The 22,285-nt window shown below is 48.7% G+C and overlaps 1 protein-coding gene across 5 annotated transcripts in view; it reads right to left on the bottom strand.

Moving 5' to 3' along the window:
* LOC140393874 (synaptotagmin-B) overlaps nucleotides 1–21,999 on the bottom strand; it is an 882,906-nt gene extending 860,907 nt beyond the window's left edge. For all 5 annotated transcript variants that reach the window (XM_072480435.1, XM_072480439.1, XM_072480434.1 and 2 more), the window contains exon 1: nucleotides 21,752–21,999. The gene's annotated coding sequence lies outside the window, so the exon portion shown is untranslated. The remainder of the gene's footprint in view (nucleotides 1–21,751) is intronic.
* Between the last annotated feature and the right edge of the window lie 286 nt (nucleotides 22,000–22,285).

Raw genomic sequence — 22,285 nt, 5'->3', positions numbered from 1 at the left:
AAAAAAAGTAACCACATCTGCTGTTGTTGCAAACGTAAGTGCAATAAAAGGTGAAGGAGATCTACTCATTTAATATAGACCCCAAGAGGAAGTCCAACATGACTAAGTGCTGCAGTACAGAATATGTACTTCCTGCCGATCTGACCCAAGTGTCAACTAAAGTATGCCAGAGAGAAAATAAGACTTTAAAATTCATAGACATATGAAAAGTCACATTTCAGGAGTCGTTTATTTTAAAATCTTGGAACATGCTCTCCACGAGAAAAATGTAGTTAGGAAACACATAAGGGTCGAGACCAACAGTTGCATTATTGATTATGGTCTAGCAGCACCTTGTTTATATTGTGCTGTAACTGATATTTACACACATGCACAACCCTTAACCCAGACATTCAAGTTAAAAAGCGTTGAGAGTGCAGGTCGGAATAACAGCACTTTCTAAATATTTACAAGAGCTGCAGATAGATTGAAAGAAGTGTCCAAACAGTTCAAAGGATCCAGTATATGTTTCAAACCAGGTTTCATACAGCACTGGAGTGTCAGACACCTACAGTGACAAAACCAAACGATGTGAGAGTCACTCCTCCAGCAGTCTCACGCGATGCTACATTTAAGGACAGTGGGCGGATTCTCTGTGATCGGCGCGATGGCCCGACGCCAGCGTCAAAAATGGCGCGAACCACACCGGCATCGGGCCAATCGGAACATAGGAAAACCTCCGGCCCAGAAGGGGCTAGCAGCGGCGTGACGCCATTTGCGATGGAATCGCGCGCGCGGCATCGCAGCACAAAAGTCGCCCCCGCCGGAGACCCGGCAAAACGGCCGCCCGCCGCGCAACGCCGAGGTTCCAGGAGCGCGACATCGAGGCGCTCCTGGACGCAGTGGAGCAGAGGAGGGAGGCTCTGTACCCTGGGCACGGCCGCAGGGCCGCACCTCACCTCAGCCGGCGCCTGTGGAAGGAGGTGGCAGAGGCCGTTAGCGCGTGGCCGTAATAGCCAGGACAGGTATCCAGTGCCACAAGAAAGTCAATGACCTAGTCAGGGCAGCGAGGGTGGGTACCCCCTCCCCACTCCGCGATGGGTGGTGGGTACCCCCTCCCCACTCCGCGATGGGTGGGACAGCCCTAGCTGAAACCGACATGGCTGCACCCACCCATGCAGGCTGCATGGATGGGATGTGAACCCATGCCATCATACACACCACTGCTGGTCTCCCCTCTCCCCTTTCCCCCCCTTTTACCCTTTCCCCGCTCCTCTCAGCCCCCACCCCCCTTTACCCCATCCACCCTCCTCGTCTGTGTGTCTAACCATGCATGCTGTATTGTGTATTGCAGGACCAAATGTCGACCCACCCATCCCTGCGGATGCCGACCGCCCCCGAGATGTGCCAGGGCGCCCACAAGACAGGGATAGACCCGGCCCGTCGGGCATACGACGCCCCCACCCAGTGCCAGGGCTCCCACGAGACAGTGATAGCCCCGGCCCGTCAGGCATACGACACCCCCACCCAGTGCCAGGGAGCCCACGAGCCAGGGATAGACCCGGAGCATCAGGCATACGCCGCCCCCACCCAGTGCCAGGGCTCCCACGAGACAGCGATAGCTCCGGCCCATTAGGCATACGACACCCCCACCCAGTGCAAGGGCGCCCACGAGCTAGTGCCAGTGCGGCGACGCCGGTGGGCCACACCCAGCGCCAAGGAGGGCAGCCACAGCAACAGGCCCCCGTCCCAGTCGACCCGGGACACTGACACACACAACACAAGCACCCAGGACACACCCACACGGGACACACCCACACGAGACACACCCACACGAGACACACCCACACAGGAGTCGGACGGCCAGGAAACACCACTCCAAGGGACCCCGGACTTCAGGTCGGATGAGGACCTTGACATTACGCCACTGCTATCTCCTGCACTCTCCACCATCGCAGAGACACTCACTTCGGTTGGGTACTTTAGCGATGTGGCCTCTGGTACACTAACTGGTGCGCACAACACAGCCGTCCTGGTACAGCAGGTGGAGGTAGAAGCAGCCAAGGGGCCGGACGGTCGGAGGGCAGCCCGGTGCAAGCAACCATCTGCCGCCCAGAAAGGTCCCGGATTCCTGGAGTTACCACACCCACCCATAGGCCCGATGCAGTCATGGGCCCAGGGACGATCGAAGTGGGTGATGGCCGGCTTGCGGCAGCTGCAGACGCAGGTGGAGTAGTCCACCCGTGTGCAGGAGCAGGGAGTGGTGCTGGTCATGCGTGCCACCCAGGCCGACACCGCACGGGTGGCGTCCGCGGTGGAGACAATGGGGGTGACGGTGTCAGACATGGGGAGCAGTATGCAAGGCCTGGGGCTTTCCGTGCAGGCGGCGTCCATGGCCCAGGACATGGCTGCCCTCTCACAGGAAGCCATGAGCCAGAGCCAGCAGCAGATCGCAGAGGCGCTCAATGCCGTTGCCCAGTCTCAACAGGCCATCGCTGAAGGCATCGGCGCCATTGCCCGAATGCTGGCCGGCGTCGCCCAGACACAGACAGGGATGACCAACTCCCTGAGCTCCATGGCTGCAAACTTGCAGACCATTGTTGGTACCAGGGCAGGCCTCCAGGACTGGCAGTGCCAGGTGCCGGGGTGCATCGGATGCTGGATCTGTTCGCACACCCGACCCATGGAAATGCCCTGGGGCCATTGGGCACCCCTAGGGAGGAGGAGGTGCTGGGGCCCGTTGCGGGTCCCCCTGCAGGGGAGGTCCCGGAACACCGTGACAACTCGGACACCTCCCCTTCCGTCCCGGGTGCAGCTGGTGGGCAATGGGCTGGACAGGCTGGCAGCTCGCCATCCCAATCGCCCGAGCTGCAGCCTGGCCCATCTAGGCCGGGTCCCCAGGAAACGGCGGCCAAAGGGGTCTCTAGTCACAGGGCAGGAATCACAGGAGTCCACCTCCAGTACTGCTGTACCATCTGGGGAAGCACCTAGAAGTAGCCATAGGGCCCGTAACGCCACAAAATTAGACACTGAGTAAGTTGGCACGGGTGCAGGGCAGATTAGTTATAGGGGCGAGGGCATGTGTATGAACTGTTTGTCATTAAAATCACTTTCACACCTACAGAAGCTGCCTCTGTGCTCTGTCCGATGCATGCGGGGGTGGGTGTGAGGTGAGCGCCAGTGTGTGTGTGAGGGGTGATAGGACGTCGGCCTCAGGTGAGTGTGAGGGTGGTTGGTGGTGGGTGGGTGGGGGGAGGGTGGTTGGTGGTGGATGAGTGGGGTAAGGGTGACTGGTGGTTGGTGGGTGGGGTGAGTGTGGTAGGCTGGTGCCATACTGTGCTGTCTGTGCCCATACCCGGCGATTCCCACACCCCCTAGTCTGTGAACCGGGTGGCTATCAACCCGTCCCGTGCCCGCTGGCCCAGCCGGTAACGCTGGGCAGTCTCCCGTCCATGTCCAGCCCGTCTGTCCTGTACATTGCCCCCATCTTCCTCATCTGGGGAGGCCTGCCCTTCGTAGTGTTGCTCCTCTCCCTCCCCCTCCCCCTCTCCCTTCCCCTCCCCCTCTCCCTCCCCCTCCTTTGCCTCCAGCACATTGCTCCTCTGCTGGGTAGTTTGTGCAGGACGCAGCAGACCACAACGATGCGGCCGACCCTATCCGAAGGGTGCTGGAGGACCCCTCCAAAGCGGTCCAGGCACCTCTTCAGCAGCCCAAAGTACCTCTCTGCATGGGCATTATTGTAGCAGTTCTCCACGTCAGTCTGTGGCCTCCGTAGAGGCGTCAACAATCACGACCGCAACCAGCCCCTCAGCCGGGTGTGGCGTCCCTCAAACATTGCGGGGATAAACGATTGCGCCAATACGAACGAGTCATGTACACTGCCCGGGTACCGGACGCAGACGTGCAGGATCCTCATGCGGTTGTCGCAGACCACCTGAATGTTCATGGAGTAGGTCCCCTTCCTAATCGTGACCACAGCCCTGTTATCAGCTGGTGGCTGCATGGCGACTTGCATCCCATCGATCGCCCCCTGGACCATGGGCATCCTGGCCATGGCAGCGAAGCCCACTGCCCGGGCATCCTGGCTGGCCTGGTCCACAGGGAACTGGATGTAGCGCTCCGCGATGTATCCGTCACTGCACGGTTGCACCGGTGCACCGATGCCTACGGGGGCAGCACGGTAGCATAGTGGATAGCACAATTGCTTCACAGCTCCAGGGTCCCAGGTTCGATTCCGGCTTGGGTCACTGTCTGTGCGGAGTCTGCACGTCCTCCCCGTGTGTGCGTGGGTTTCCTCCGGGTGCTCCGGTTTCCTCCCACAGTCCAAAGATGTGCAGGTTAGGTGGATTGGCAATGCTAAATTGTCCTTAGTGTCCAAAATTGCCCTTAGTATTGGGCGGGGTTACTGGGTTATGGGGATAGGGTGGAGGTGTGAGCTTGGGTAGTGTGCTCTTTCCAAGAGCCGGTGCAGACTCGATGGGCCGAATGGCCTCCTTCTGCACTGTAAATTGTATGTATGTATGAGATGCTGGACAGGTCCCCACTCGGTGACTGGATTGACCCCGGCGTGTAGAAGTTCAGGGCCACCGTAACCTTGACGGCCACCGGGAGAGGGTGTCCTCCCCAGTGCCACGCGGTGCCAGGTGTGCCATCAGGTGGCAGATATGGGTGACGGTTTCCCGGCTCATCCTGATTCGGCTCCTGCATGCCCGGTCCGTGAGGTCCTGGTACGACGTGCGGGTGCCGGTACACACAAGGCCTCATCGGGCGTCTCCGTCGCCATGGCACCACCTCCTCCTCATCCTGTCGGACAGGCAGCCCTCCAGCCTGGGCAGCTGCTACCTGCCTCTCTGCGGCACGCTCCTCTGCGACAGCCTCCGCCGCCTCCCTGGCACGCTCCTGCTCCAGGTCCCCCAGGGCAACATGTAGAAGGATAGCTCCCGACACGGCGGCCAACATAGCTGGGTGATGCCCAAACATTACGGCCTGCAGGGGGTGGGGAGGGGGTATGGACGACATATCATCATTGTACATACTCCCCTCCACAGGCACAGCCAGGTGCCATGAGCTACATGGTCACGACTGTTGCCACCTGGAACCTGGCCAGGCAACTAACCCCCCCCCCCGGCACTGACCCTCCCCGGCACTGACCCTCCCCAATCTCCCCCTCCCCGGCAATCATTCCTCCCCAGCCCCCCCCCTCCTGGCACTCAACCACCCCAGCCCCCTCCCTTCCCAGCACTCACCCACCCTGCCCCCCCCACCCGCCCCCCAGCACTCACCCTCCCTGGCACTCACCCTCCCCCCCCCCGCCCCCTAAATTAGGGTTAGGGTTAGGGCATTCACCCTTCCCAGCACTCACCCTCCCAGTACCCCCCCTCCCCGGCACTCACCCTCCCAGCACTCATCCTCCCCAGGAACCCCCCTTCCCGGCACACCCCCGGCACCGACCACGATCACTAGCATGCACCTTCCACCGGCACTGCGGATCCCCCCCCCCCCCCCCCCCCCACCTACGGCCGTGCCGTCACATCCCCACCGGCCACCCCACGCCGACCCATACCTCCGCGCTGGCCGGCATCCACCAGCACGACTGGTTGACGCCATTAAGAATGTTGTTTGATTTACGCCGGCGTGACCCGGTGACAGAAAGTCCCAGCCTATGGGTCAGGTCAGAGTCTGATCAGGCTGACTGCAGATCTACATCTGTCATGAAAGAGCTTAGGTGTTGTTGTAATAGTAATCACACTCATTTTAGCTTCCAGAAATAGGAATTGTATCACAGGAACAGTAACATTTCTGCATGAATTCAGCTTTAACTATAGATAGAAGTCAAATGGGTTTAGTTACCTAACATTCCAAAGCAATGTAGAGAAAAGGTATTTTGAACTGTTCTAAGAGCGTTGAGTTGTTACGTTTGGAAAATTGGAGCTTCAATCTTGGAAGGCAAATTTAAAAGAATTGTCATTTCGAGATGCTCTTTTTCCTCTTCTGGGAGTAGGTTACAGAATGAGTTGGAAGAGATCCCAGAGCAGTTGAGCAAGCTGCCTAAAGCTGTACATAATACTGGGGTAAATAAGGAGGCAGATAAAACTGAAGACTTAAAGAGGGCGAGGGAGAAGAGAAAATAAAAATATCAATATCTTTTATAATACTAGTTATCAATTTGGAAGTCACTCTTTATTGAAAAATTAACATGGCAAGTTAAATCAGAAATCAAAATGTGGATTCTTGAAGATTTAAATTGGAATACTTCAGGAATCAACACTGCTTGGAGTAGATAATGCAATATCAACACTGCTTGGAGTTGATAATGCAATGCATCGTGCAGAATACCCATTTTTGAAGTTTATTTCAGCTCTGAGTTACAACTCAGTGACATGTTACTGAAAAAATGCACAGTAAGGTTTAGTGTACATGATAGAAAAGATAGAAGTGATAAAAATGAGCGAAGGTCAGTTCATGCCAATTCAAGATTGTCAAAAACAAACACTGCTGGTAGAACTACTGCCGGTTGTGGTGATATGCATCACTGTATATACACAAGAGGTTAAAGTAAATACACTACTGTGGTGTTGGGTGCTCTGATGTACAGATGAGCCAACACGGTTGCATTTGGTACAACGCTGTTTTATTCTAACATGCTATTTACAGTTCTGTCTTGATACTCTGCACGTGGTGACTCCCTGAGTGTGTTGTTAATCAGGTCCTGTCCTTGTCCTGGTCTCTAGATGGACTGGCCACCAGGTGTCGTGTTTCTTCTCTTATACTGTCTCTGTCCTTGTCTGTGATTGGTTGTCGTGTTGTGTGCGCTGATTTGTCTGTTGGTCTGTCTATCATGATGTGTGTGTTTGAATATCATGACAACTACAACTAAGTAACCACCAGAGGGAGCACCAGAGATGTCATTACACACAGACATACAGCCAATGGGTCATTAGAACAGGACACAACCAATGGGTAATCAGGACACCCAGAGGTGGCATTACCACAAGGGGGCACTTCACAACCCATATAAAAAGGATAGGGCACACATGCTCTGCCTCTTTCCATAGAGAGACATCTAGAGAGTACAGCAGGGTTGATCAGCAGCATCACACCCAGCACGTGGCTTAGAGCAGGCTGATAAAGATAGACTGAGTTACTACAGTTAGATTAGCAGAGAGTCAAACTCATTTAAGAACTGTATTAATAGTTCAATAAACAAGTTGAACTCATGTCCTAGTCTGGAGCTTCCTTTGTCAAAGCATACATCAAGGAAGCAGCTCATGCTACACGGAGCAGCATAACACAAGACTGGTGTTCCATTTTCAGGTACACAAAGCCAGTTCAGACAAGTTTTACTTGAATCAGTCATTTACCAGCTCATATAACTGAGGCAAGTGTTCCAAACAACATTGATGTCGCTGGAGCTCATTGAAGAGTCTTCTGCCCAATTGTTTGGTTTGCAACTCAATGTTATAAATATACAGCTGTAATTTGGAGTAGTTTATGGTGGCTCCTGTCAACAGGTTTGGATTTTCCTGCTGTGACTGCCTCTAGCATGGTTATTAACTGGATCCTTTGGTTCACGATTTTTGACACTTGGGCAGAATCGAGAGAAAAGGCAGGGGTGGAGCGCCCATCACCTTCTTCACACTGTGGGGTTATCTCAGTGGATTAGATGCTCATTATCGCATGGCTGCTTGTGGGAGTTTACTGTGAAAAATTAGATGCTGCATTTCCTGCATTCCAGCAATGAGAATGGGCAGAGTTTTCCAATATTCTTTCAAGGTGCCAGGTCCGGTGAGAAAACCGCAGAGAATCCCGCCGGTGCCATCGCCATATATTCAGCCCCTTTCAGAAAGATTCACTTCTCCACGTGTTTCACGCCTCGCTCGTGGTGGTTTGCCTCTGATTTACTCGCCCCGGTAAAACAAATCTGTGCAATCAGTGGCCACTCCTGTTAAATGCCTCCCCGGCACTTCACATCACTTGTTTGAAGTCTAGGGGAGTGGGTGGGTGGGGGGGGGGGGGAGAGGGAGGGGGAGGGGGGGAAAGAGGGAGGGGGGGGAGAGGGAGGGGGGGAAGGGGGGGAAAGAGGGAGGGGGGGGAGGGAGAGGGGGAGGGGGGGAAAGAGGGGGGGGAGGGGGGGAAAGAGGGAGGGGGGGGGAGAGGGAGGGGGGAGGGGTGGGGGGGCTGCCAGGAAGACAACACCATGTTTCACAGAGGGACAACACCAAGTCTCACCAAACGTCTGGACGGTGTTGAGCAGAGGCGTCAATCTGTACCCGTCATCGGCCAGACATCCAACCAGCAAGTTCGCCGACCCTGCCTGGGAGGCTGTAGAAGGACAATCCCTGATTCATTGGCTGTAAAGCATTTTAGAATATCTGGTAGTCATGACAGGTGCTCCATGAATGGAAGTCTTCCTTATCACAAATTTGAAACACATGAGATTAAAAAGGGTAGTGGCAGTATGGACACAATATTAGCAAAGAGACAGAAAGCTGTGAATCGTTATTTGACTGAAGCTGTGAATCGTTATTTTTCTGACTGAAGCTGTGAATCGTTATTTGTCCGACTGTAGAAAAGATAGGGTAGTTGTAGTGATCTCTGTAGGTGCATGCAAACAAGGCATTAATGGGTAGATAGCAGCACCACATGATCACTAGAGGGCTGGACCAACAGGAATATAAAAGGCAGCCACACGGGGTCTCTCACTCTCTCTCTCGTGGGTGTGCTGTGGACAGGGTAACATCAGAATCATATGGATAGTTAGTGCAGTTACGTTTAGTTATAATTGTTAAATCTTGTTAACCAATTCCTAGTTTCCATGTTAAGGTAAATAGCTCATGCATTAATAGTTATAGTTACTCAATAAATCTTTGTTGTTACTGGACAAGTTTGAGTCTTCTTCAACAAGATTCAGAGGACCTCACCATCAACCAACGATTGAGTAACACGTGTTATCGACCACGCAGGTAACACAACAGTAGTGATCCCTAGGTGTCAGTGTTGGGACTTCTGTTCTTGATACAGTGGGCAATTCTCCGATTGGATAACTATGGGCCTGATTCTCCGTTTTGGAGGATAAATGTGGAGGATCTGTGGCGTTTTACATGGAAAAAAATCGGCATTGCCCCCTCACTGATCCTGCGACTGGTGAGGGGCTAGTAGCTGTGCTGCGTAAAACTCCAGGGCTCCATGAAATAAATGCCTGGAGAATGGCTGGTTCCGTGGCCGCGGATGCTCGCGGTGACGTCCTGCAGCGGTCGAGACGTAAAACATGGCGCCAGCTGTGCGCGGACCCGACCTGCCAGATAGCGCGCCCCCAGCCAACCCCCAGCCAACCCCTCGCCACCACTCACCAGTCCCCCCAGCCCTCGCAGAAGCCCCAACAGCCAGCAATATGGCACCTGCCTGACTGTGGTGGCGCTGGACACAGTCAGCAGCCGCGGAATGGGGGGTAGGGTCTTCATTTGACCCGCTGAGGCCGTCCCAATGGCGTATAAAATCGGCATCGGGGAACAGGGAATCTCACCCAATGCTCTCCTGCTGGAGTGGAGCTGCAACTGATTAGCGCTAGTGCTGGGAGCACAAAGCAGAAAGCAATTCCCATTCCTTCACCATGCAAATCTATGCATGGCGAGCATCGAAAGGATTCTCGAGGCAATCCCACCATTTTGAGCGGGTGGCCCAAGAGAGAGGTCCCGCGGGCTAGTCTCTACCCTCCCCTCAGAGACCCCCTCAGACCCTGCAGAAAAGGGACTCCTTAAAAAATATATACATTTAGAGTACCCAATTCATTTTTTCCAATTAAGGGGCAATTTAGCGTGGCCAATCCACCTATCCTCCACATCCTTTGGATTGTGGTGGCTAAACCCATGCAAACACGGGGAGAATGTGCAAACTCCACACGGACAGTGACCCAGAGCCAGGATCAAACCTGGGACCTTGGCGGCGTGAGGCAGCAGTGCTAACCCACTGCGCCACCGTGATACCCTAGAAAAGGGACACCTGTCAGGACACTAGGAATATAGTATCCCAGTTGGAATGTAGGGTGAGATTCTCCGGCTGTGCCCGCCCGGCGACCGAAGAATCCCGCCCGCGGTCCGGTGTCTGTGTCTCGACCGTGGCGTTCTTGCGGCGGGCGGGGCAGAAGAGTCCAGTCCATGGTGTTCAATTCGGTTTGCTACATGATTCTGTGGTCCAGAAGGATGTGGAGGCTATGGAGAGGGTACAGAAGAGGATCACCAGGATGTTGCCTGGTATGAAGGGCATTAGTTATGAGGAGAGGTTGGATAAATCCGTTTTTTTCTCACTGGAACGAAGGAGGTTGAGTGGCGACCTGATAAAAGTCTACAAGATTACGAAGGGCACGGACAGATTGGCTAGTCAGAAGCTTTTTCCCGGGTGGAAAATTTAATTACTAGGGAGACATAGGTTTAGGCGAGGGACAAAGTTTAGAGAAGTTGTGCAAGATAAGTTTTTTTACACAGAGGGTAGTGGGTGTCTGAAATTTGTTGCCGGAGGAGGTGATGGAACTAGGTAAGATAGTGACCTTTAAGGGACGTGTTGACAAATTCATGGATAGGATGCGAATAGAGGGATACGGATCCCGGAGCGTTGAGGTTTGTAGGTTAAATGGGTAGCATGTTTGGCTCAGGCTTGGACGGCCGAAGGGCCTGTTCCTGTGCTGTCCCTCACCCTCCAGAAAAGAGACTCCTGTCAGGAAGCCTCCAAGAAAAGAAACCCGTGTTGGGAAGCTAGACAGCAGTCCAGGCAGAGGCATTGTGGTGGTGGGGGTGGGGAGGGGAGGGGGCGGCGGATGGCACTCGGATGGACTTTCGGGGGGCAACTCCCATAAAGAGTTACCCCCATGGCCCATCGCGAGGTCCCACGTTCCAGGGGCATGCTTATCAATAGCAGTAGTAATTCATGTGTGCCCGAAGAATATGGTGCCCGGCCCGTTAAGTGGATGTAATGGGTCTTAATGGCCCACTTGCATCCTCTGGCGTGGGACACGGACCTCGATGCAGACGCCAGCATGGGGCCGGGGCATCGGAACAGATCGGCACCCGTTGTCGATCCCTTTTCTTCACCACTGCAGGATTTTCCATTTCACTGGGAACTCTACTACTGGCGGCGCGAAGCAGAGAATTTCGCCCAGTATGTATGAATGTCCTGGACTTGGGTTAAGGTGGCAAAGTTTCAACGTTAACAGATGAAAAAAAACTCAGAAATGTAGTAAAGAGTGAGAAAGAGAGAAGCAGACTGCAGGGGCTGGTTTAGCACAGTGGGCTAAACAGCTGGCTTGTAATGCTGTACAAGGCCAGCAGCACGGGGTCAATTCCCCGTACCGGCCTCACCAAACAGGCGCCGGAATGTGGCGACTAGGGGCTTTTTACAGTAACTTCATTGAAGCCTACTTGTGACAATAAGCGATTATTATTTTATAGGATGGTGGCGCAGTGGTTAGCACTGCTGCCTCATGGTGCTGAGGACCAGGGTTTGATCCTGGCCCTGTGTCACTAGCCTTGTGGAGTTTGCACATTCTCCCAGTGTCTGCGTTGTTCTCATCCCCAAAGGTGTGTAGGGTAGGTGGATTGGCCATGATAAATTGCTCCTTAATTGGAAATAAAGAATTGGGAACTCTAAATTTATTTTTAAATAAAGACTGCAGGAGGATTTTGACGGACTGGTGAAATTGGCATACATGTCAGGTTAAATTAAATGCAGAGATGTATGAAATGTAACTCTGAAAAAAGAATTGGATACTTATTTCAGAAGGATAAATTTATAGGTTTGTGGAAAGTGCAGGGGAATGGGAATAGTTAGATAGCTTTTGAAAAGAAATGTTAGCACACCCATGGGTCAAATGGTCTTCTTTTGTTCCGTATGATTCTATGATTGAGACAAAATTGATTAATTTTCCACCATCATGAAGTTGCATTGTAAAAAAACTAAAAAAGGGTACTGATTCAGCCACACACCAAATTTTGTCTAGACAGTAATGGTGCACTGATTAAAATATATGCGTTATTACAGAAAAGTATAAAGAATCGACTCAGTCATGATTCTTTCTTGATACTTTTGGAAATTCCTCACCAAGACTCTCTGATCATTAACTATTACCTCCACACAATTTAGTTGTACTAAACTACAGCAAAGAACAAATATTTTAAAAGCCTCCATTTAAGAATTGAACCAGGTTGCTGTCAAAGTAATGGCCCCACGTTTTTATCCTGATTGATTTACAGTGATAAACACAGCAATAGAAAAATAATATTCATCATAAACTTGGTATAATCTATTTGAATTAACTACTTTAAGAGCTGATAAACCCATTGCAACTTTGTACTGCAAAAGTATCCATAATATTTTACAAATAAAAATATCTAATAAAGCTGAAAATAATTATTAAGTAAATTTCCAATAACAGGCTTTTGTAAGAATTCTATAGTGAGTGTATTGTTGTCAAATGTGCTGGATGTGAACATGTTATAATCAGAATGGGGAGAGACTTTGGGGTGCTCCGGTGCAGAGGGATCTGGGTGTCCTCGCGCATGAGTTGCAAAAAACTAGCATGCAGGTACAATAGATAATAAAGAAAGCAAATGGAATGTTAGCATTTATAGCTAAAGGAATAGAGTATAAAGGTAAGGAAGTGTTATTGCAACTATACAAGGTATTGTTGAGACTGCACCTGGAATATGAAGAGAGTTAGAGTAGTATAAGCCTCGACTTTGTAGAGAGTTTAGAAGAATGAGGGGAGATCAAATTGAGGTATATAAGATGGTAAAAGGTATGGATAAAGTAGACGTGGATTGTATGCTTCCTCTTGTGGGGCATTCTGGAACGAGAGGTCATAGTCTCAGGATAAGGGGCAGCAAATTTAAAACAGATGAGGAGAAACTACTTCTCCCAAAGGGTCGTGAATCTGTGGAATTCGCTACCCAGAGTGCGGTGGGTGCTGGGACAGTGAGTAAATTTCAGGAGTTAGACAGATTTTTAATTAGTACTGGGGGTTGAAGGATGGCTAGGATGGTTGATTTGAGGCCATGATCGTATTGAACGGTGGAGCAGGCTCGAGAGGCTAAATTGCCTACTCCTGCTCCTAGTTCTTATGTTCTAAGAAATAACTATTCTTTTTTTTTAAAAAAAATTTTATTAAAGGTTTTCATAAAATATCAATAACAAAATGAGAAAGAAAAAAGAACCCAACAGGGTTAAGTACAAAACACAATCTAAAAAAGCAACCCCCCAACCCCTCCCCCACTGTACATAAATAATAAATTAACATTAACACCCCGACTTAACACAACAGGTATATACACTCCCTCAGACCCTCCAGTGTAAATAACATAAACAAAAATAAAGTAACCCCCCCCCGAGCTGCTGCTGCCATTGACCAATGTCTATCGTTCTGCCAGAAAGTCTAAGAACGGTTGCCACCGCCTAAAGAACCCTTGTACCGACCCTCTCAAGGCGAATTTCACCCTCTCCAATTTAATGAACCCTGCCATATCGCTGATCCAGGATTCCACGCTTGGGGGCCTCACATCTTTCCACTGAAGGAGAATCCTTCGCCGAGCTACCAGGGATGCAAAGGCCAGAATTCCGGCCTCTTTCGCCTCCTGCACTCCCGGCTCCTCTGCCATCCCAAATATTGCGAGCCCCCAGCCCGGTCTGACCCTGGATCCTACCACCCTCGACACCGTCCTCGCTATGCCCTTCCAAAATTCCTCCAGCGCTGGGCATGCCCAGAACATATGGGTGTGATTTGCTGGGCTCCCTGAACACCTAACACACCTGTCCTCACCCCCAAAGAACCGGCTCATCCTTGTCCCGGTCATGTGTGCCCTGTGCAGCACCTTAAACTGTATGAGGCTGAGCCTTGCGCACGATGAGGAAGAGTTCACCCTCCCTAGGGCATCTGCCCACGTCCCCTCTTCGATCTCCTCTCCCAACTCCTCCTCCCACTTACCTTTCAACTCCACCACCGAGGCCTCCTCCTCCTCCTGCATCACCTGGTAAGTTTCCGAGATCTTCCCCACTCCCCCCCCCCCCCCCCCCCCACCCCCGAGAGCACCCTGTCCTGTACTGTGTGTGGCAGTAGCCGCGGGAATTCCACCACCTGCTGTCTGGCAAACGCCCTTACCTGTAAGTACCTGAAGGGGTTCCCCAGTGGGAGCCCGTACTTCTCCTCCAGCTCACCCAAGCTCGCGAACTTCCCGTCCACAAACAGGTCCCCCAACTTTCGTAACCCTGCCCTGTGCCACCCCGAAAACCCTCCACCTGTTCTTCCTGGGGTGAACCGGTGGTTCCCCCGTAATGGGGTCCATGCCGAAGCCCCAACTTTCCCCCTATACCGCCTCCACTGCCCCCAAATTTTGAGGGCCGCCACCACCACCGGGCTCGTGGTATACCTCCTTGGAGGGAGCGGCAGTGGCGCCGTTGCCAGCGCCCCCAGATTCGTACCCACACAGGACGCCGTCTCCAGCCTCTTCCATGCAGCCCCCTCCCCCTCCATCACCCACTTGCGCACCATTGTCGCATTTGTGGCCCAGTAGTACCCACAGAGGTTGGGCAGCGCCAGCCCCCCCCCCCCCCCCCAATCTCTACTCCGCTCCAGGAACACCCTTCTCACCCTCTGAGTCCCTCGCGCCCACATAGACCCCATTATACTCCTGTTAACCCGCCTGAAAAAAGCCTTCGGGTTAAACATGGGGAGGCACTGGAACAGGAACAAAAACCTTGGGAGCACCGTCATTTTGATTGACTGCACCCTACCCGCCAAGGACAGCAGCAACGCATCCCACCTCTTGAACTCCTCCTCCATTTGCTCCACCAGCCTTGTAAAGTTAAGCCTATGCAGGGCCCCCCAGCTCCTGGCCACCTGGACCCCCAAATATCTGAAGCTCCTCTCCGCCCTTTTTAGTGGGAGCTCGCCAATCCCCCTCTCCTGGTCCCCTAGCTGAACTACGAACAGCTTGCTCTTCCCCATATTGAGCTTGTACACCGAAAAGTCCCCGAATTCCCTAAGGATCCTCATTACCTCTGGCATTCCTCCCACCGGGTCCGCCACATACAGCAGCAGGTCGTCCGCATAAAGCGACACCCTATGCTCCTCCCCACCCCGCACCAACCCCTTCCAGTTCCTCGACTCTCTCAGTGCCATAGCCAGGGGTTCAATCGCCAGTGTGAAGAGCAGGGGGGACAGGGGACACCCCTGTCTCGTCCCTCGGTGCAACCGAAAGTACTCGGACCTCCTCCTATTTGTGGCCACACTCGCCATCTGGGACCTCATACAACAGCCTAACCCACCTGACTAACCCCTCCCCAAACCTGAACCTCTTCAGCACCTCCCACAGGTACCCCCACTCTACCCTATCGAAGGCTTTCTCAGTGTCCATCGCCAGCACTATCTCCGCCTCCCCCTCCCTCGCCGGCATCATGATAACGTTCAAAAGCCTCCGCACATTCGCGTTCAACTGTCTCCCCTCCACAAACCCCGTCTGGTCTTCATGGATGATCTGCGGCACACAATCCTCAATCCTCGTGGCCAAGACCTTCGCCAGCACCTTGGCATCTACATTTAGCAAGGAAATCGGTCTGTAAGACCCACATTGCAGGGGATCCTTGTCCCGCTTCAGGATCAAGGAGATCAGTGCCCGGAACATCGTCGGGGGTAAAGCCCACCCCCCTTGCCTCATTAAAGGTCCTAACTAACAGCGGGCCCAACAGGTCCATATATTTTTTATAGAACTCGACCGGGAAACTGTCCGGCCCCGGTGCCTTCCCCGCCTGCATGCTTCCTATCCCTTTGATCAGCTCCTCCAGCCCAATCGGGGCCCCCAGTCCTGCCATCAGTCCCTCTTCCACCTTTGGAAACCTCAATTGGAGGAATAACTATTCTAAGTCCACCTTCCAGCTCTTGGTCTGTAGCCCTGTAGGTAAAAGCACCTCCAACACAAATCTGGTGTTCTTGATTAATAAGGGGTTCTTGATTAATTTGGGGAGAAGGCAGGAGAATGAGGATGAGGAACATATCAACCATGATCGAATGGTGGAGCAGACTCTATGGGCTGAATGGCCTAATTCTGTTCCTATATCAGAGAGAACTGCCAGGAGAATTTCCAAACTCCTCCCTGAACTGAACTCTCAGCTGAAACAATGAAGAATGGCCATTAAATGTCACATTAAATGCAGGTTTGCAGTGTCATCCATCATTCTTCCAATCAGTCATTTCATCGACACTGATTGCAATCAGTACTGATGCCAGCATTAGCTTGCAAAATATCTGTGCCCTTATTGTCAGTGTAGGTGAAAGATGATATGGGATGTAGCAAATCACGTTCAATTTTCAACTATCAGATGTGATTTGAATTCTACTCAGGGACATCTTATTTTACTCCCCCACATTTACATCACAATTTCATACCTTTGCTACAAGTACGTATATATTGTCACACATATCATCCATTTCAATAATAACACATAACCAATCCATAAATTTTGGCATGCTTCAAAAACATCATCCATATACACTATCAAACACTCCCTTCGTAGCAACTATTGAATACTCCCCTCATAGCAACTAACTATTTAACTTTGAGACGATGCAAGGCAAATAACTATCGCAACTCACATCATCCATCATTTTCAGGCATACAATTGATAAGAAAAAAAGCTATTTATCTACAAATTCACACGCAGTCCAAAGCTTCCCTTGTTAATCATAAGGCCTCACATTCAAATCAACCAGAACATTGGAAACCTAGCCCTGTAAAGTTAGCTCCAGTTTTCTGTCTCAGCATTACATGGCATTTTAAGTGTCAAAGAAAAAGTTTCCAGATTTCACATACCACAGGTAAACAAATGATCCAAACAACAATAATGGCAACAAGTCTCATGTTTTAAAGATTTATAATTGAAGAAATGAATTCTGAAGTATATTAATAGGGATAATCTACAAATGTAGGTGTGAATCACATGTCAAGAAAGACAAGTGGTGTGCAATATTAAAAGGAATGACTGACCCCCATGCTTACACAATTAAATATTTTGACCTACATAATTCTATTTTAGATAGATTACTCTAATTGTGTATTATTGACATTGGGATCATGTAACTGCTGGAAGAAATATTGATGCATGCTGTTAGTTTAATACAAGGCACAAAACTTGCATTTCTATGCCGTTCAACTTACAGGTTGATAACTATGGAGTAAATGAGTTGGGGAGAAAATTGTCAAGCAGAGGGATGTTCAAAAAGGATCAGCGTGAAAGTGAAGGTTTGGGGACAAAGCGGTGAAATGGTTGAGTTGCTAAGGGAGGATATCAAGAAGATGGGATTGCATTGTGGCTGAAGTAGTTCTCCCTACGGTAAAGAAAAACAATGAGGAATAGATAAAAATGAATATGCTGGGGCTAAAAAATAATCAGTCTTTGCACCTAGGACCAGAAGAAATAGCAGAACTATGGAAAATGAGGTTGCGGTAGGATTTGAATGAAAAAGGGCATAAATGTTCGAAATCCATGGATATGAGTAGTCAGTGGCACTTGGCAAAGACAGAGTGATTTGGAGGCTGTTGGAAGCTGGATTATATATCCATAAGTTAATTGACAACTTGCGTTTACATTACATGTGTTTCGAAAACTGATACAAGGTACTTAACATTTGCAATCAAAGTTTGACATGAGGTCATGATATCCATCACCTCACGCCCCACCCCCGACACGGTGTCTTTTTCAGCAGTGGAGGTGGCTCGCCATTATTCAGCGGCGAGATCTTCCAGTCCCACTAGTCTCTATGGTGCTTTGCCTGGTACACCCATCCTGCCAACCGGAGTGTGCCAAGAGTGGTCACCTTCAGTGGGGCCAGAAGATCTCACCAGCAGATGAAGTGGCAGGAAATCCCACCTGATTTACATTTCCTAAGGTGACGTTAGGAAAGGAAAGGTTTTAAGGAGCATGAGGCGAGACGGGTGCAGAGTCAGAGATGTGTGGCGGGAGGAATTCCAAAGTTCAGCACCTAGACAGCTGAAGGCACAGTGATATCTTAAAAATCATGGCTGCATGAGAAGCCAGAATTAGAAGAGGATGGAGAGGGGTGTTGCAACATTGGAAGAAATTACAGAAATTGAGAGGCGAGGGGCCGTGGAGAGATTTGAAACCGGGGACCAATGTAGGCTAGCGAGCACGGTGGCAGCGCTGGGTGAACCAAATTACTGGCTATTCTATTGAGATTAACAGAAAATTACAGTGCCACTATAAACCATATGTAAGGTAACACCAAACAGTGTGTGTGGTGGCACATGCACAGCAAAGATTCAGGTTTGGCAGAAAGCGCACACTGAAATATTTTGCCATTACATGTCTGCCAACAGAAGGGATTTATCTCATGCTGATAGATTGATTGCCCAGAGTTCATTTGCTTGGTGTCATTTCTAGCAATGAGTTTCTCACTTTTTCCAAGTGTCTGGTCCGAAGCTGTAAATGGGTACAGATTGATATCAATCAGTATCCAATGGCATTGTGTTAACAAATTAATACAACTGGATTTCCAGCATGTAATTAGCAATATATCAACATGCAATATTTCAAATTTTGGCAGTCTGAAAAGTTCAGTTGATGTATTGAGCTTTTCCTGGCTGCTTCACACATTTTCATTCGTAAGTGGACAACTACATAAAAGCACTCAAGGACAACTTACTGGAAGCGAGTCCTGGAGAACCTCAAGTACTGCAGCAAGTTACTGATTGTGACAGAGAAAGGTCTTTTTTAAAACCAACAGGGAAAGACTCAGGCTTTTTCTTCTCTCTCCTCTCACTGCTGAAATTGTTGTTTCTGCAGCATCTTTGTATTTTGGATTGGATGAGGTCCCCCAAGTTATAAAATGTTAAAATATGAAGTAAGAATTTTTAATTTTTATTTGCACCCAAATTGAAAAACAGAATATTATTTTCTTTGATGTTCAACATTGTACCATCGACTGTTGAAGACCATTGCTCTTAAAAAGCATGAGTTGGTTCGAAGTCAGAAAACATAACAAGAGCTGTTTTAAAACATCCTTAGCTTTGTCAGAATTGACTTGATCCTTCAGATAATTACTCAAGTAAGCTTGCTTAATTGGTCAGTATTAAAAAAAACAGTTTTAGTGATTTCTAATATGCTGTTGTACAATAATGTTGAAGCACCATACAATTTTCCAACATAATTGTTATGTGTCAAACGCTGATTGCAACAAGCCTGTAAAATGTATTTTATTTAGTGGCACGTTGTGCATCGCTAGAATTATGTGCAAGGATGTATCACTCTGCCACCGTGGCATTGCAGTTTTGCCTCACAGTGGGCACCGGAATTACAGTGGAGAATGTGCAGTTAGGGTCCAGCCTGACAACAGTGTAAAGAGGTGTGAGACTCCCCAGGAAGAAAGGAACCTCAAGGCACTTTGCCTCAAAGTCACTTTGGGTCTGGAGTTTCAATTTACGCTCAACAGGAAACTGCCTTGCACCTACGGTGTGGCATCATTTACAGGTTCATTTGTAGCACTCTCATACCAATTCTATGAATGGCCATATTCCCCACCAAAATTAAATTACTCAGCCTTCATCCATTTCATCAAGGCATATATCAGATACACATTCAAGATTGGTTTAGACTGCTGCTCAATCACATTAAGGTTGTGCCAGGATAAGAGATTCAAGGTGGAACTCTTGAGCCAAGGGCAATGCCGTGCAATGTTCAGTAAATCAGAGGGAATACACCTTGGCCACTCTATAGTGTTGTACTGCAAACATTTTTGTGTAATTATAGTTAACCTTCATTTTATTAAGCTTTGACAGCATAATGAATGCTTCACAACTAATCTTAAGGTGTGAAACAGCTTTTTTCTCTCCAGTTTTATAATTGCCACGAGGTTAGTACAGTATGTTATAATTCATCATCCAATGCTCACAACTACACCAAAAAAAGATGCAGTGGAAAGAGTTTTACAAGGAGTTAATTTGGATTCAAATGTGGAATATCCGTAGTCACAACCCCTTCAGAGCCACGATCGATTAGAGCCTAGAAACATGACTTTTTCTCTTCCAAAATTAACAGGAAATATTCATTTGGCAGCAGAAGGTAGTAATTTATTAGAAATGCAGTCGGTGTCTATACCCAATGGATTACAGAATTTTCATGCTGCCTTCATTTTAATAGCGATCTCTCACCAGACTTCCATAGACATTTTTAAACCTAATTCAATTATATTTTGTCAACTATGACATTAAGGTATTTCACAATTTCATATTTCATCTATTGCTGATTTTATTTATGTTCATGACATTAGCTATGGTTTTTTCCCCAAATATTTGAAGGAGTATACTGAAGAAATCAGTCTCAAACTTTATTCTCTGGTCAATAAAATGACAATCTTTAATTGATCAAGCTTCATTTCATATACTTAAAACAATGATCCATATAAAATAAAGTGCATTTACTGTACTAAGCTGCGTAGTTTGGTTTAATCTAACTCAAACCAATGACACTTTTAATTGGAACATATCCACACTTCTATCTCCAATGGAGAAAAGACAGAAGCTGATTAGTCAACAGGAACATCCGTAATCAAATAACATTATTCTCAACACATGAAGGAATCAAAGAGCTTACAATAAGTAGCTGTAATTTATAAATTTTGGAGAGAAAACAAAGGACTCACAGCTCTACTGAAATTTAACCCTAACACCTACCCCTAATGTGGTAGTGGTCAGATCGGTAAATGTACAGCAAAGCTTTGAAGTGTAGCCTCTTACAGTGTTTTATTTCACTCAAGATTCGCCACCCTTCATACTCTCGCTCCAGTTTGTCCTCTCTTCCATTATTCTCAACAGCCCAGTAACAAAGATTTTCTGCACCACAATTGTTGTGATCACAATCTATTTCTACAATGCACTCCAGTGCCAAGAAATAGAAGTGAAGTTACATTTCTTGAAAGATTCTCCCAATTTTAGTGATGAATAGAACATTCTGTAAAAATGGTCTGTTTCTTAAGAAGGTCAGAGCTGAGTCTTTGAAGCAAACTTCATTTCTGGTCTTCAGGCTTGTCCAAGCCACCTTTGAGTTTTGGGGAAAAACATGCACCATATGTATCACAAAAAAATGCAACCAATTGTTAACTTTTCACTCATTTAATAAATTAACAATATCATTTATTGATTAAACTCATGATTAATTTTTAGCAGTAATGTTCTATACACATACAGATTCTAATTTCAGTTTAATTAAACAATAAAGAATTGTTTGAAGCATCTCTGAATTTCACTCAGTCTGAGTAATAACATTGGTAACATTCAGTGTGTAACATTCATTCAGAGGCAGGTATACAGCAGCAAACCATTTACTTTTTACAATTGCAGAAGTAATACTATGCTGGATGTACAGCTTCATGCAGCCTGAAAACCTACAACTATGAAGAAAAAGACACTGGTGATCTACAGTGTTAGCACAGACTATATGTTTTTTTCTATTCAGAATCTATATGTTGAGAGATATACTATAGTGCAATTTTCTGTCTCCCTCTCAATCATTATAATTTGGTTTCTCATGTCATTCATTTCAATTTGTTACAAAGGCATCAAACTCTTACCAAATTATATTCAACACACCAAGAGAGCTGCAGCTTTGTATAAACAGGGAAATCTCTGGCTGCAGTGCAGTAAGGCAACAGCAGTCTGACAATGATGCATGCAATTGAGAGAAGTACTTTCAATCATCTATTGCAGCGAGGCAGCCTTACCTTAGCCTGTGCTCCTTATAGGGAAGTTCTCGTCAATAGGATTTTCAGGACAGTCTCTCAGCCAGAGCAGGAAAAAGAAAACAGGTTCCTAATGACTTAAGACAACTTTACCCTTTTTAAATGAACACTGACCCACAACACGAGGAGAGGAAGCTGGAATAGAGAGAGAGAGAGAGAGATGGGGGGAGAGAGAGAGAAGTGCTGAAATGTTTAGGTCAGCATCATAGTAAAAGCACTGCAGTTTCCCAGAAATCCCTCTAGTGATACATTGCTGTATTTCACAGTGCTGGCAGCCGATTGGCTGCTGTGTTGTTCGGTAATGTCGAATCTCGGCATTAATTGGGGATGGTCCCTTTTCTGGTGCACTCTCCACCCCTGCATCAAGTATTGCTGGATCAGCACAATGAGGGAAAATCAAATACAACTGAACTGACAGCAGACACCAGCACTCGCATACGGTATAAGGAGTCTACGTTTCAGTACTAATGTTCTATGCGTAAATGATTCAGCAGGGGCAGACAAACAGAACAGATC

The sequence above is a fragment of the Scyliorhinus torazame genome, chromosome 17 (assembly GCF_047496885.1).
Source record: "Scyliorhinus torazame isolate Kashiwa2021f chromosome 17, sScyTor2.1, whole genome shotgun sequence".
Lineage (NCBI taxonomy): Eukaryota > Metazoa > Chordata > Chondrichthyes > Carcharhiniformes > Scyliorhinidae > Scyliorhinus > Scyliorhinus torazame.
Note: the sequence above shows the minus strand (reverse complement) of the source record. Positions and strands in the feature narration are given on the sequence as shown.